The sequence below is a fragment of the Lissotriton vulgaris genome, chromosome 1_1 (genome assembly GCF_964263255.1).
Source record: "Lissotriton vulgaris chromosome 1_1, aLisVul1.2, whole genome shotgun sequence".
NCBI classification, from domain to species: domain Eukaryota; kingdom Metazoa; phylum Chordata; class Amphibia; order Caudata; family Salamandridae; genus Lissotriton; species Lissotriton vulgaris.
The window spans coordinates 197,079,096-197,094,324 of NC_141685.1; the positions used below are offsets into that span (position 1 = coordinate 197,079,096).

A 15,229-nucleotide genomic window follows, 5' to 3' on the forward strand; every position below is an offset into this window, starting at 1 on the left:
TCCGGTCCAGGGAAGGCATGGCTTGGCAGTTCGGGCTGGACTGTTCCCACGAGGCACAGGGTCAGACTGATTTGCATATAGCCATGTCTGAACTGGGGTAGCAGAGTAGACTAAAGAACGGTGATGGAATAAACCCAGATCTTTTGACTGGGTGTGAGTGTTTGATTGGTTCAGATGCTCCGTCCATCACCACCCCCTTTTTTACCGCTTTTGGCTGCCATAAGTGTGGCAGGGTATGCTCAGACGTGAGTCCCTTGCTCACTTTGCCACTGGATTCAAGCAGGCTAGGTTGAAGACGGGTGGAATGCCAGAAACCGGTCCTCGGAAGCTTGTTTCCGGTCCAGGGAAGACATGGCTTGGCAGTTCGGGCTGGACTGTTCCCATGAGGCACAGGGTCAGACTGATATGCATATAGCCATGTCTGAACTGGGGTGGCAGAGTGGGCTAAAGAACGGTGATGGATTAAACCCTTATCTTTTGACTGGGTGTGAGTGTTTGATTGATTCAGATGCTCCGTCCATCACCACCCCCTTTTGTACCGCTTTCCCATGATACAACAGAAGTTTCTTTTCCAAGGTCTGTTGTTGACACAGCAAAGTTATTTGTGCCATAGCACTGATTAACAACTCGCCTTTACAACGCAACGCAGGAAGGAAGACAAAACTAGAGGTAAAATGCACAGCATAACACCACTCCTCTTCCTCAACGGACAGCTAGGCAAATTGCTCACTATCCCCGAGCCTAAAAATGTATGCGTCCATCTGTAATGCACCGCTTATGTAAAGCGCTCCGATAACTTTTGGGTCAGGTTTGTGCTATTTACAACAGCAAAAAAAAACAAGTGACCTGGTTACGGAAACAAACAAGCGGCGCTTGGGAAGGCCAGAGCCTGGGGACAGGAAGGGCAGCGGTGCCAGGGCTCAGGAGAACCAGCTGGGAAGCGGCTTCCACAGCAAATAACGAAATGCCAACGCAGCCCCTGCCTCTCCTCCAGTCGCAGGTCACCTGCTCCCTCCGGAGGTCCATTGTCATGGCAACAGTAACGTGGAGGAGTAAGGCAAGAGCTGCCCCACAACTCCCCTCCCTCAACACACACACACAAACTCTCCACACAGCACTTCCAACATCTAAACATCCAGGAAACTTTACACGGCATGAGGGAGACTTATCAGTGTAGGTATATTTTCATTTTTGCGAACAGAGGCGACACTAGTGAAGAGAAGGGCGACTCCACAAGTAGTTTAAAAGGGCTACAACGCCACCCATTCAAAAACATCGAAGCACTGTCACCCCCAAAACACTGAGTCATTGTGAAACTCTCAATTTATTTACATCTACCATGAAAGTGCCTCACAGAACTTAGCGAGTACCAACATGCTACGCATTTTATCACCCTCCGGAAGATGAGCGATTGAGTGAGCCCTGGCACATTTTACCCTAAGCTTCCGTCTGCGTTTCCTCCTCTCACATGGTGGGCTTGTGTTTAGTGGAGAAGTTAGAGAGTAAAGCACACCGCCCCCCACTTGAAAGTAGCACAATGTTGCCCTTGTGCAGAAAGGTACGTGCCCTCCACACTAACCAGGGCTCGAGTCGGGGTACCACGCGGGTAGACGGTGTCCCCCCACTTATTTTACAGGGGGAACACCATCCCCCTTGCTAAACAGCTGGACTTCACTCTTTGGCCTCTCTGGGACGAAAAGCTCGGCACCTTTCGTGACGTCACTTCCTGTTGTGGCGTCACTTCCGGTGACAGCGTCCCCCCCACTGCTTTTTTTACGACTTGAGCCCTGACACTAACCACAACATTAAAAGCATCACGTTCACTTGCCGGCAGGCTAACAAGTGGCCTTTTGGCACAGATTAGAGGCAGAACAGTGGGTCTGCTGGGAAACAGAAGGCTCCGTAGGGGGGAGGGATGCCAGGAACACTTGCACCGTTCAGTGGGCACACGGCTGGGCGGCACTTCCAAAACCCGGCCTGCCTCACAGGTGGTACAGGGATAGTTTCCACAACCCTACAGGTTGGTTAAAGGCGTGACGATTACCTAACATGGATTACAAATGTCCATTACTTATGCTTGAACAGGAGGAAAGCAAGACAACTTCATACATTGCATTTGTTTGCAGATATCAAATTAAGTGCAATGTTGTGCTTCAAATTCACAGCGAAAAAATCTGATTAACTCCATTGGGGGAAGCGATGTCTGTAAATGTACTGTGTGTTTTTATGCAGGCGGCGGTCTCTGCCAAACGCCGGTTACTTTGTTCACCCTCATGCAGAATGTGTACTGTATGGGGATCTGAGTTTACACACAGACCTGTCCAAGCACAAAGACACTGCCGCCCCCCCCACAAACAGACGAGAAAGACGCACAACAGCAGTTAAGATCCATGCATCAGCAAGCCAACGAGGGTCGGTGTTGGGTGCACATCAGTGGCCCCTGGAGGGGGTTGTTGCAGGCCTGGGCAGCTCTGACCCCGTAATTGCGTGAAGAGAATGAACCACCGATGAGCACCCTGACGTGCCCATCGGGCCCTCTCCTTTCCCAATAGTACCTGCTGTAACAAGTGCAAGAAAAGGGTGCAATTGGCCGGCTCTTTGGGGCTGAGTCTTGCCAGCGTCAAGCGCTACAGCACAGCCGAAGAGCCACAGGTACCGACCGGCGTGCTCACTCGCCTGCATGAGGGTGCGGGGGAGCCGCCTCCTCCCTTGGCCAGCGCGGACTTCCATCTGGGTCCTGATTTCCCCCTCCCCCGGGCTGCCAGGCTCTAGCAGAACGGCTGCAGCGGGATGGGGTTTGCCTGGAGTGGGCGCACGGCACAGGGCAGTTTGAGTTCTGGGCTGTGGCGCTGGACCCTGGCGTCGCTGTTGTGTGCTACACCTTCAAAGAGTGGCTTTCATTTGTAGACGCGGAGCCCGAGGGTCCCGGTGATCCGCAGGACGGGGGCAGCCTGCACCTGAGCTCCACCCTCAGGTCACCACCCTGTCTGCAGCCAGGCACTTGCCTCCATTTCACCCTCTACTACCGACAGGAAGAAGGCTTACCTTCAAGGCGCCTGCAAAACTCAACAGCATCAGGGGGGTATGGAGAAACATGAACACGCAACGTTGCTGCCCATGAGACAGCGAGTGTACTGCGTGTCTTGCTCACGCTGTCTGCACGTGCCAGTTGGCTCTCTAATTGATTGACAAGGTGCGCCAATCAGAAAGCTTATTTGGTAGTTGCCAACCAATCAGAGAGCTGACTAGCCCATGCAGACAACGTGATCAAGGCACTTGTAGACTCGCCGTCTCATGGGCGTGTTCAAAAAACCCACAGGGCAGTAACCGAAAACGCTGCTAACAAATGAGAAGACAGCGTTTAAAAAAAATATCCACGGTGCCCAATTGCAAGCATGGGCGTTAACAAAAGTCCCTGTACCGAAAATAACTTTATCCCAATAAATCCCTCGCTGCGGGAGCAATGCTGCGCACTGCAACGCTAGGCGCGAGACCAAAAAAGGTATCAAAGAATGTGCAAGTCTCTGATCATGCCATTCTGACAGGGCCATTCTAGCCAAGCGTAAGCATGCCTGGGCAGTCATCCACACCAGCATTACCCTCACCTTACCTCACCTGCACCTACTCCAACCTTTTGAATCTAAGATTTATGGTTCAATGAGTGATCATTCTTAAAATATCTCGCCAGTTGGCGTCGACCCTCGGAAGAAACAACTTGCAGAGGCTGTGGCCAGTGAGAGGAATCACTTGAGTAAGTTGTCTGCCTTCGCCCAGGTCTGTTGGATGAGTGTAAAACCAGTCTAAGGCAAGAGTGACACAATTAGGGAGTCCGTTCCTATCATCAGGCCGCCATTGCCCCAGACAACACCTCTTTAAACATTCTGCTGACCAAATTTGTCACTTTCGTTATTAACAGGCTCAGCCACCCAAGGGTATTGCAGCGGGGTTCTGCTTCCTCCTTCAGCACCACCTCACCAGGCTCGACCCAGCCGGTAGGCTCCCTTGTCATGTATAGTCAACTGTATGCTCTTCTTTGACTGGAGTTCTGGTGTGTCTGTTACTAAGAATTTCTGTCTCTTTTTCTTTGACTGCTGTAAGATTTGACTCCTCATTTGAGGAACAACAGCTGTTTTATGGACTTTAGTGTATTCACTATTATGAGTGTGTGCCATCTTTGCTACAAACTTTGTGAGATTGCATTTCTTTGCCCTGCTGCTATTATCTGGCCCTTACCTATGCTGTTGCTTACTGTGATGCTGTAACATGAGTGTGTTTTTCTTTATGACTTGAAACTTTTTTTATCATGTATGTGTTTTTGTATAAATGTGTAAGGGTTTTAATTAACCACACATAGTAAATGAATAAATTAATATCAACCTCCTACTCACAGCTACAAGGTATGCAAAGCAATCATTAGAATTTAACTTAGGTAGAGTTGCAAAAAAAACTTCCATGTTGAATGAGATTAATAAATCACAGAAACTCACTAAACAAGCATTTACAATGCAATGATCTCGGCATTATTAAAGGTAGAGCTATTTGCATTGCTCATGACATTTTTTTTTTTTAAATCATAAGTAAATGGCATTGTCATTTACATTGCCAATAGCTTAATCGTTTGCATATGCCAGACCTATTGCATTTGCACCCACACACAGAGTAAGTAGTAGAGTAGTACAGTGAGTAGTTGATAGTGAGCAGGAGAGTTATTAATTAAGAGAGTATTAGAGATCGAGTTGTAAAAAGTGAAAGAGTGAGTATTAAAGAGTGAGAGAGTTAGTAGTAAAGAGTCCTAGAGCCACACAGATTTACATGCACAGCCACACCCTTATATAGAGTGAGTAATTATGAGTGAGTAATGTTGAGTAGTAGAGAGTTTAGCAGAGTGTGTAGTACAGTATTACAGTAAGTACTATACATTAGATACTATTTACTACAGTGAGTAGTAGCGAGTAGTTGATAGTGAGTATTACAGTTGTTAGACAGTGGTAAGGAGTTGTAGAGTAAGTAGTTGAGCGAGTAGTGATAATATTTGAGAGTGAGTAGTAAAGAGTGAGTATTTGAGTGAGTATTGGTAAGTAGTAGAGAGTGTAGTAAATGGCATGTAGTAGAGTGTGTAATAGAGTGTTATTGTGAGTACTGCAGAGTAGTGTTTTTATGCCCTAAAGTGAGTAGGGAGTATTAGAGAGTTGTAGAGTAAGTAGTAGAGTAGTAGAGTGAGTAGTTGATATTGAGTAGTACAGTGAGTATAGAGTATTAGATATTTGTAGAGTAGTAGCGTGAGTAGTTAGCGGTGTGTGCTGGGAGGGCACACATTTACAGAACATACACAACTTGTAGAGAAAAAGACAGATACATTTGTTCTGAAATGACCAGCATTAGAAAACATACACACAAGACGCTGTGATATCAGAACTTGCCAGCCTTGTGCTGGTAGCAACCAGCAGCACTCAAAATGACTTTCTAATTATTTTGATGAGATTGCATACTATTCTCTATCAAGACTCTTGTCTTTTTTGTCAAAGTTATTTTTATTGAGAAATTAGGACAAAAGAAACAACTTTCCACACGGGGGTTGAATTGAAAGCAAGTTAACAGGAGGACCCCTGCTTCAGAGCGAAGCTACTGGTATCATCAGCAAAACTACCTCAAACTAGAAGCAGTAGTGGCACGTCCAGGCCGCCTGCTAAGGAACGGAATGAGATAAGCTATGTAACGGGTTGGGTAACCATAACGAGTGCTTAAGCAAATATTTCGGTGCGGCTACCGCTTGTGGGAAAAGCTCCGCAAGGCCCTTTAAATTGGGACTGCGTGGAAATATAAACAGAAAGCCCCACTCAACCTCCTCCCTCCCCAGTGGTGGTAGCAGTTAGTAAAATAAAAAAGAGAAAAGAGAAGCAGGCCGGGGCATGGGGCATGTCACTCTGCTCCCTCACTCATCTACACTCGCTCCTTTCTTGTCTCTGCTCATGATCCTGCCCTCCCCCCCCCCCTCTCCGTACCGAAACTGCTTCTTCATAATCTGGTTGCGACCAGAACCTCGTTCCCGGAAATTTCTCCTATCTCTTCCGATAAAGGCGTCCATACTCCAAATCTTGCGTCCCGGTCCCAGTCACTCCCTCGCTCTACTTCCTCCCCATTGTCTGTGATGTATCTTAACACCCGGTCCCTGGTCTGTCATCAATCAGAAATATTTCACCTTTTGGATTCGGAACAGCCTGATGCCCTGTTCTTGACCGAGACCTGGCTCACTGACGATTCATCTCCTGACGTTCTGGCGGCCATTCCCCCAGGCTACTACATCCTGCAGACCAACCGCCCTGCTGGTAAAGCGGGCGGCGGCGTTGCAGCCATCATCAGACACCCCATTAGGTTCTCCCCAGTGTCCTTTCCTAGTATCGCCTCGACAGACTGTCTCGTATTAAGACTGGAGCAGCCTGGGGCTTCACTCATCTGTGTGTTGACCTATCGCCCCCCTCAATCTATGCCTGACTTTCCTATCCTGTTCGGTAACATGATCACCCAGCTTACCATCAGCAATTCCAACGTGTTGATCATGGGTGACTTTAATTATTGGCCATCAGACACTCATGAAACTGCTGATTCGCGCGCTTTTTCTGACCTAATGTCGAGCCTTAACTGCACTCAACATATACATGCACCCACACATGCTAAAGGCCACATTTTAGACCAAGTCTGGACCACCTCTCTTGCCATCTCTGTTCCCCTCATCGCCCCTTGTCTTTGGTCTGACCATCACCTCATTACTTTCTCCTTATTCCTGTCTTCCCCTATCACCGTTGCCCGCCAATCTAATTTCCTGGCGCGTAATTGGAATAAAGCCGACCTCAACAAACTTACGGCTCTCTTGAGTTCTTCACCCCCACTCATGACTGGACCCAACATCTCTACCGATCTTCAGTCCAAAACCCTCACACACTGGCTTACCGCTGCGGCCGACTCTGTGGCACCACTCAAACCGGTTAAGACAAGGCGCAGGCACGATGCCCAAAAGTGGTTTACCGCTGAGCTCTGCGCACACAAACTTACTCTCCGCCAGGCAGAGAGACGCTGGCGCCGGGATTACTCCCCCGAATCGAAAATGATCTTCTCGTCTCGGCTGAAGGAGTATAAGAACGCTATTACTGTGGCTAAATCATGCTACTTCTCAGGCAAAATTTTAAACTCATCCAATAAATCCAAAGATATTTTTTCCATAGTGGATGAATTATCCAACCCGGAAAGAGTCACCTTAGCCCCTCTCCCTTCCCAATCCTTGTGCGACTCCCTTAATCAATTCTTTGTGGAGAAAATCACCAAAATTAAAACTAGCATTTCCACCTCTCCACCTGCCCCTACATCTTTTTGTGTCCCCAGTTATTCTCCCACACACACCTTTACTCACTTCCCTCCCATTTCCAAGGATAACTTTCTCTCACTCCTACACAAAGTCTCTTCTGGCTCTCCCAGCGATTGTTGCCCCCCCTCGGTCCTTCGAGAAGTTTTTACCTCCTGTCCTGACCCCCCCCTTGCTCTCTTGAACAACTCTCTAGCCATAGGGGAGGTTCCTGGACCCTTCAAACAGGCCGAGGTGGTTGCCATCCTCAAAAAACCTTCGGCTGACCCTTCCATCATGAGCAACTTTCGCCCAATCTCTCTTCTTCCCTTTCTTAGCAAAGTTCTAGAGTCGCACGTCACTCACGCTCTCAGCTCCTTTGTGGAAGACTCTGGTGTACTGGACCCCCAGCAGGCTGGATTCAGACCTGCGCACTCAACAGAAGCCGTCATCCTTTCTGTTATGGAGGAACTACGCAGGGGCGCGGACGCGAACATCTGCCAGGCCTTGGTCCTCCTGGACTTGTCGGCCGCCTTTGACACGGTCGACCATCAAATTTTGGTCGATCGTGTCAGGGAGGCTGGCATCCGGGGCACCGCTCTGGCCTGGGTCCGATCTTTTCTGACCCAACGCCATCAAGCTGTCAGACTATCCCAGTTTACTGCCTCCCAGGTCAAACTGTCCTGTGGTGTCCCACAAGGCTCTTCCCTCTCCCCCCTCCTTTTTAATTTGTATCTTTCCCCACTCATCCGTGCCCTCCGTCAGTTCAATGTCACAGCATTCAACTATGCTGATGACATACAACTAATCTTCAACATCAACTCCTCTGCTGACTCTATTGCCACCTTTCAAAATACCCTGTGCTTTATTAGCAACTGGATGAGCTCAAACCATCTGAAGCTCAACCCCGACAAGACCAAACTCGTTCTTGTCGGGGGTTCCCTCAACCCTTGGGATTCTTCTTTTTGGCCTCTCAGCCTTGGCAGTCCACCTAGCCCCGCCAACTGTGTTAAAAGTCTGGGAGTCGTCATCAGTAGTAATCTCTCCATGACGCCCCAGATTAGCGCGGTAGTCTCCTCCAGCCATTTCCAATTAAGGAAAATTAAGAAAATCTCCCGGTTACTTACTTCCGAGGCTCTTACCTTGGCCCTGATGGCGCTTGTAATATCGAGGTTAGACTACGCCAACGCGCTCTATGTAGGCATCCCAGCCTACCAACTCAGGCGGCTTCAGCTGATCCAGAATCAGGCTGCCCGCCTGATCCATTTCCTTCCTAGAGATCATCATGTCCGCCCCCTTCTGAAGAGCCTTCATTGGCTCCCTGTAGCCGCCCGCTGTAAGTTCAAGCTGGGTTGTATCATTTCTAAATCTCTAGCCGGCCAGGGCCCCCTCTTTATTTCTTCCCTTCTTCAATCCTACGTCCCTTCCCGCACTCTCCGGTCTTCCCAAATGGTCTTGCTTTCCATCCCTAGATATAAGAGGAAGAAACACGGCGGGCTCAAGTTCTCCTTCCTGGCCCCCACTTTTTGGAACTCCCTCCCCTTGTCCCTCAGATTGACCACTTCGTACCCCAGCTTCAGATCTGCCCTTAAAACTTTTCTTTTTACAGAATCTTATCAATAAATGGCCTTTGCTTTATCTTCTGCTCTCTTTACTTTGGCGCCAAGAAACCTAATGGTGTTAGTTGCGCCCTTATAAATTTATTTAACATAACATAACATAACAAGCATAGTGGTAATCACATTTGGAACAAGTGAAATGCTCGTACACTAGGTGGACAGACCGCGGAGGGAAGACCCTTGGAAAGGAACTAAACCAGGGGGCCCCAACGAAATATAAAGTTTTTGAATTCATCACGGAAAATATCAGCCATTCTCTCCACACTCAGCAATTTCCATAACCTTGCGTGCCAACGCGAGAACGCGGGGCCTCTTTCTGCTTCCAGGCCGCCGCAAGGGTGAGTTTAGCCGCCCCCACACACAACCATAGTATCCTCTTATCAGCTTTCATTTGATGTTCTAGCTCTGGGTCTCGAAGGCCTAGCAGTATATGGGCTATGGAGTCATCGATGTGGTAGCCCAGTATCTCTTTAATGTGGGATAAGATCTCCGCCCAGTAAGGCCGGATGATGGGGCAGTCCCACCAAATATGGCGGAAGTCCCCCAGCAGTCCGCAGCCTCTCCAGCATCTGTCTGAGGAGTTCGGGAAGATCCGTCTCACCTCGACAGGGTAGAGGTACCAATCCATTAACGTTTTGAGATGGGCCTCCCGTAGCTCTATCGAATGGTTGTGTTTTGCTACATCCGACCATAGACGGGACCACTCCACCTCTGTGATGTCGTGGCCAATCACTCCCTCCCACATAGACATGTATCGAGGTCTGGGGGACATGGTAGTGGACAATAGAAGGCTATAGTGGAAGGAAATCGTCCCTCGCATAGTGGAGGTCCTCAAGAGGAAGGACTCAAATGGAGTTGGTGGTCGGGTGGCTGCCTCCCTCACCGCTGGGGACAAGACCCAGTCCAGTAGCTGGGTGTGGTGGTACTGCTCGGATCGTTGGACACCATAGTCCCGCATGCAATTATCAAATGTGAGAGGCGCAAAGCCATGGAACAGGTGTGTTGGGGCACGACACCCTCCCTCCCTCCATTTGTCAAAGGGCCCCTCAACGGCCGCCGGGGGGAAGGCCGGGTTAAAGTGTATAGGAGTAAAAGGAGAAGGAAATGTCGTCCATCGGTCATCACCAGAGATCGAGTCCCACACCTTAAGGGTAGTTCTAGTGGGGGTGCTAATGTAAGCATTCCTGGGCCTGTCACCTTTGGGCTTCCATACCAAGTCCCATATCGACCTCCGCGCTATGATCCTGTCCATATGTAGCCAATGTTTTTCCGACTCTTGCTGGGACCATTCCACCAAAACACGAAGTTGTGCTGCCTTAAAGTACAAGTGCATGTCAGGAAGGCCTATTCCCCCCTCCTTCCGTGGGCGGCGAAGGGTAGTGTAAGAGAATCGAGCTTGCCCCCCTGCCAGATATAGCGGAGCATCTGTGTTTTGACACGGCGGAAGAAGTCCCCGTCGGGGTGATGGGCAAGACTTGAAAGAGGTAGAGGAATTTAGGGAGAAGGGTCATCTTAACTGCATGTATGCGCCCAAGTCAAGAGATAAACATTGGTTTCCATCGAGCCAGGGTCTTCTGGATGGAGGCAAGCATCGGTGGGAAATTAGCGGAATACAGCTTCTCGACCGTGGGGGTCAGTTGGATCCCCAAGTACTGTCTAGAGGTGTGAGACCACGATAGGGCCGTGGAAGATTGAAGACGCGTTACCTCCGTCTGAGGCAAAGTGAGGTTAAGGACCAGGGATTTCCCATAGTTGATTTTAAAGCCTGTCACCTCTTCAAAGCGGAGCAGAGCATCTTGAACGTGGGGCAAGGAATGGGCGGGGTCCGAGAGGGAGAGCAGGACATCATCCGCAACCAGAGTAATTTTGTGTGGTTCACCCGAGAAGGGAATGCCACAGATATCTGGGTCCTCTCTCACTGCTACCGCCAGTGGCTCTATACTCAGGGCAAAGAGCAGAGGGGAGAGGGGGCAGCTCTGGCGCGTGCCTCGGGAGTGTAGGAAGGGCGCGGAGACATGGCCATTGATAACTACTCTGGAGCGGGGGGCGTTAAAATTGGCTTGAAGCATCGTTATAAATTTAGGAGAAAAGCCGAAGGATGTCAGGGTTAGAAACAGGAAGCTCCAATCCACCCTGTCAAACGCTTTCTCAGCGTCCAGGCCCAGCAGAACAGCAGGGATCTTGAACTTGTTAGCTTTTTCAATGAGGTGGACCACTCGTCTGGTGTTATCGCGGGCCTGGCGGCCCTTGATGAAGCCGGACTGGTCCGGGTGGACAAGTGCTGGCATCAAGTCCTGCAGCCTCCCCGCCAGTATGGATGAGTAAAGCTTGGCGTCTAGATTGAGCAAGGCTATTGGTCTGTACGATGAGCATGACGACAGATCCTTCCCAGGCTTAGGAATGACTGAGATTAATGCTTCAGCCATGGACCCGGGGGATACCCCTTCGGCAGACATGCAGTTGAATAATTGGACCAGAAAGTCGCTCAGTTCCGAGGAAAAGGTTTTATAAAAGGTTGCGGTAAATCTGTCAGACCCTGGGGACTTGTGAGGTTTCAGGGCCTTGATGGCCGTTAGGACCTCATCTCTGGTAAAGGGGGCAACTAGTTGATCGTTCCATTCGCTGACACCTGAGGGAGTGGGAGCGTCCTCAAGTAAGTCTCATGCACCCGGACGTTGGCGGAGTCTCCGGTATAGAGAGCTTCATAGAAGTCTCCGAAGAGCCCCGCCTTGGTGCTATCTTTGTAGATGATGGATCCCCTCGCATCCCGTATGCCCCCTATATAGTCCTTCTCCCGTTTGTCATGGAGTTGGCGTGCCAGGTGCCTCCCCACTTTATTACCCTGGGAGTATGAGAGCTGCCGCAGTTTCATCAGCGTGAGCTCAGCTATGTTGTTATAATGAGCTCTGAGTTTCCCCCTGACCGCCGCAAGTGCCGCTCTGCTCTCCGGGTGGGGTTCTGCTTGTGGGCGGATTCCAGTGAGGAAAGATCATCCTCCAACTGGTCCCGCTCTTTTTTTCTGAGTTTGTTAAGGGCAGCTTTGAGGGCTATGCAGCTGCCGCGGATAGAAACTTTAAATGCGTCCCATGTGGTGTATATCGACTTGTCTCCTATAGCATTAAGTTTGAAAAAAATGTGTATAGCTTTTCTCAATTCCTGGCAGGAGGTAGCATCGCGAGTCAGAGAGGCAGGAAAATACCATCTGCGGTAGGCGGCATCCACTGTTTCCCAATGAAGACAGATAGCGAGCAGGCTGTGATCCGAGACGGATAGGGGGAAGATCTTAGCGTCGCGCAACTCCCCTCATAGAGATTGGCTAAGGAAGAAGTGATCTAAGCATGAGTATGAACGGTGAACATGCGAGAAGAAGGTAAAATCCTTAGCGTGCGGGTTCAAAGTTCACCACCCGTCCACTAGTCCCATGTCTGAGATCATTTGCTGGTTGTCGGGGGAGAATATGCCGGTATCTGATCTCTGGTGATGGGTACTATCCATATCCCTCTGACAAAAAATCTCCCACCAGGAATGACTGAGATTAATGCTTCAGTCATGAATGAACCCGTTCTGGCCTACATTAGGGGCATAGAGGACCAGGAATGTGCAAAGTCTACCCCGAAGCATCCCCTTGACCCCCAGCCAGCACCCCTCTTTGTCAGTGATAACCCCCCTGGGCTGGAAGTGCAGGCTCGCCTTGAACATAAGGGCCACTCCCCTGTGTTTTGTGGTGGCCGAGGACCTATAGATGAGGGGGAACTGTTTATGTTTGAGGCGGGAGTCGTCTGTCCTGGACAGATGGGTTTCCTGTAGTCCCACCACATCTAAGTGATGGTCCTTAATGTACTTCCAAACTTTCTGGCGCTTTTGGGGGGAGTTAAGCCCCTTCACGTTCCAAGTCCCTAAGGCGAGTGGCATCGTAGAGGCGGGGAATCTGCGTGCACTGCCTGGGGCCCACGGGTTCGTCCAGCCCCCCATCCCTTAGTCAAAGACAAAACAGCCAACAATTCTGCCTCCCTCACCCGCTCCGGGCCACCACCCACGCCGCCTGTCAATAGCAAAGAAAAGAACAACAAGCCCCCCCAGCTACCACCACTACCCCCCACACTACCCCTCTCCCCTCCCCCCTTACCCTCAACAACCCCCCCCTCCCCTCTCCCCATCCCCAAAGACCACCCGGCCTAGCCAGGTAACCCCTTCACAGGAGGGGCATGAAGGTGACCATAGGGGTCGAGTCACTTGGACCATGGCTGCCAAAGTCTCAAGGTCTCTGCAGGGTCGTGTCCCAGGGAAAGACATAAAGTACCTGTTGGGACAAACGGTCCGCGTCCCTCCGACGCCGGCCTCACTTACTCCTAGGGTCTCATTCAGCTGAGGGGTCATCTTGCGGGGAGGCCTCCGACACCAACGCCACAGTGGCGACTGCCACCCCCCTTTCCTGGTGGCTAATCGCTGGATCTGGCTTCCCCCCGGGCACTGCCTGGCCCACCCTCTGCCAGGCCGGGGAACGCTGGCGTCATCTTGTAGGTGTGCCGTCACCCCTGGGGGTTGTGGTCGAGTCCTCAAGACCCAAGAGCTCCATGGCTGCTGCAAGAGATCTGACCTGGACAAGCTTGTTTTTCCAGCGGAAGATAAGGCGAAAGGGATGGCCCCACGAGTAGGCCACCTTCTGGTCTCGCAAGAAGGTGGTGACTGGGCGGAACTCTCTACGCTTCTGCAACGTTGATGCCGCTAGATCCTGAAAGAGTTGGGGATGATGGTCACGGAACAGTAGGGGTCCACTTTCTCGAGCCTTCCGGAGTATGCGTTCCTTGAGTTGAAAGTCATGGACACAGACTAGAATGTCGGGGGCAGTGACTTCGTACCTCTAGGTAGGCCCACCCGGTGGACTCTGTCCATGCGTATGGTCTGAAGATCGTCTTCATCCAGGACATGTTTAAAAAGGCTTTCCACATATTCCCGAAGATCTGTAACCTCCCCCGACCAGGGCACCGCCCGGATACGAATGTTGTTCCGGCGGGAACGGTTCTCCAAGTCGTCGGCAAGCGCCTGGAGTTCTACGTTTTGCTCTGTGAGTCGAAGCAAATCTTGCTGGAGTTGGTGTATGTCCTCCGCCATCCCCAGGTCGTGTTCCTCCAGGGTCGCCACCCATTCACCCACTTCGTCCATATCTCTCCGCACCTCTCGGAGATCCAACGCCAGTCGCGTGCGTAGTTCTGAAATGTCCTCTTTGATTGCAGAGAACAGTTCCCTCATGAAGGCCTTCGTCGACCGGCACCTCGTCGTCTCCCGGGGGGTGTCTTGCTCGGTCCCGGTGGCGTAGTGGTCGTTATACCCTTGGGTAGGCCGTCCTTGCTGGGTTTATCTTTATGGGTTCTGCCCGCCATTTCTCCTTGAATCAGGGGCCCGTAGGTCTGGAGACGGTCTTCCTTTCTGGCCCCCACCGAGTGCGTTCAACTCGACTCTGGACCACCACTCTGAGGCCGTCAGGCAGGGGGGATCTCGCCGACTGGGCTTCACGACACCTCTCCCGGTCTCCACACCACTAGGCCATGCAGCCCGCGCCAGAGGGGCACCTCCAGGGCCCAACGCGTGGCGTCAGGCGGCAGCCTCAGCTGAGAGCAAGGGGAGTCACCACCAGGCCCCTTCAGTTGATCCCAGTCGTGTTCACCGGTGCCGGTGGACCCCGCAGCGTGTTGGATGGGCAGGTAAAACTATGGATCCCGTCGATCCCAGCATTATTCCTCCAGGTCCCAGGTCGCGTCCTCTTGTGGCCCCACTCCAAGGCGGCGGTGCGTCGTGCATGAAGGGCCCCGCGAGCTCCGGGGCGCGGGCACCACCCTTCTCCAACCGCGTGTGGGCCGCTACGCAAGGAATGTGCAGTTCGGCTGCGGGGGGGGGGGGGGAGTCCGCGCTCAACAGCCAGATGCCAGGTCTCTCCTGAGCTAGCCTCACTGGGCTCTGTTCCAACGGGTATCGCCTCTTGCCACCTCCGTAGCCGGCCTCTGTCAATGGCCAGTTGGAGTGCCACAGATCACCGCCGCAGCCCGCCTTAAGTCCGCTCTCTAAGAGCCGCAAGAGGGCCCTCCGCTTCCCTCCTGTGGTCCGCCCCCGGCCGTGCGCGCTCAAGCTGCGGCCTACCTGGGCCCCGGAGCCCCGGGCCCTCCTCGATGCAGGCCATAGAGCGTTGTCGTCCTCTCGCCTGCAGGTGGGCCCCTCAGCGCGGAGGCAAGCCACGGCCCTCTCAGGTCCCGGAGTCCCGAAGCCTCGCACTCTCCCA

At 51.6% G+C, this 15,229-nt stretch overlaps 1 pseudogene; it reads left to right on the forward strand.

Moving 5' to 3' along the window:
- Positions 1-2,209: 2,209 nt before the first annotated feature.
- Positions 2,210-3,098, forward strand: LOC147738166 (protein phosphatase 1 regulatory subunit 3G-like; annotated as a pseudogene).
- The last annotated feature ends 12,131 nt before the right edge of the window (positions 3,099-15,229 follow it).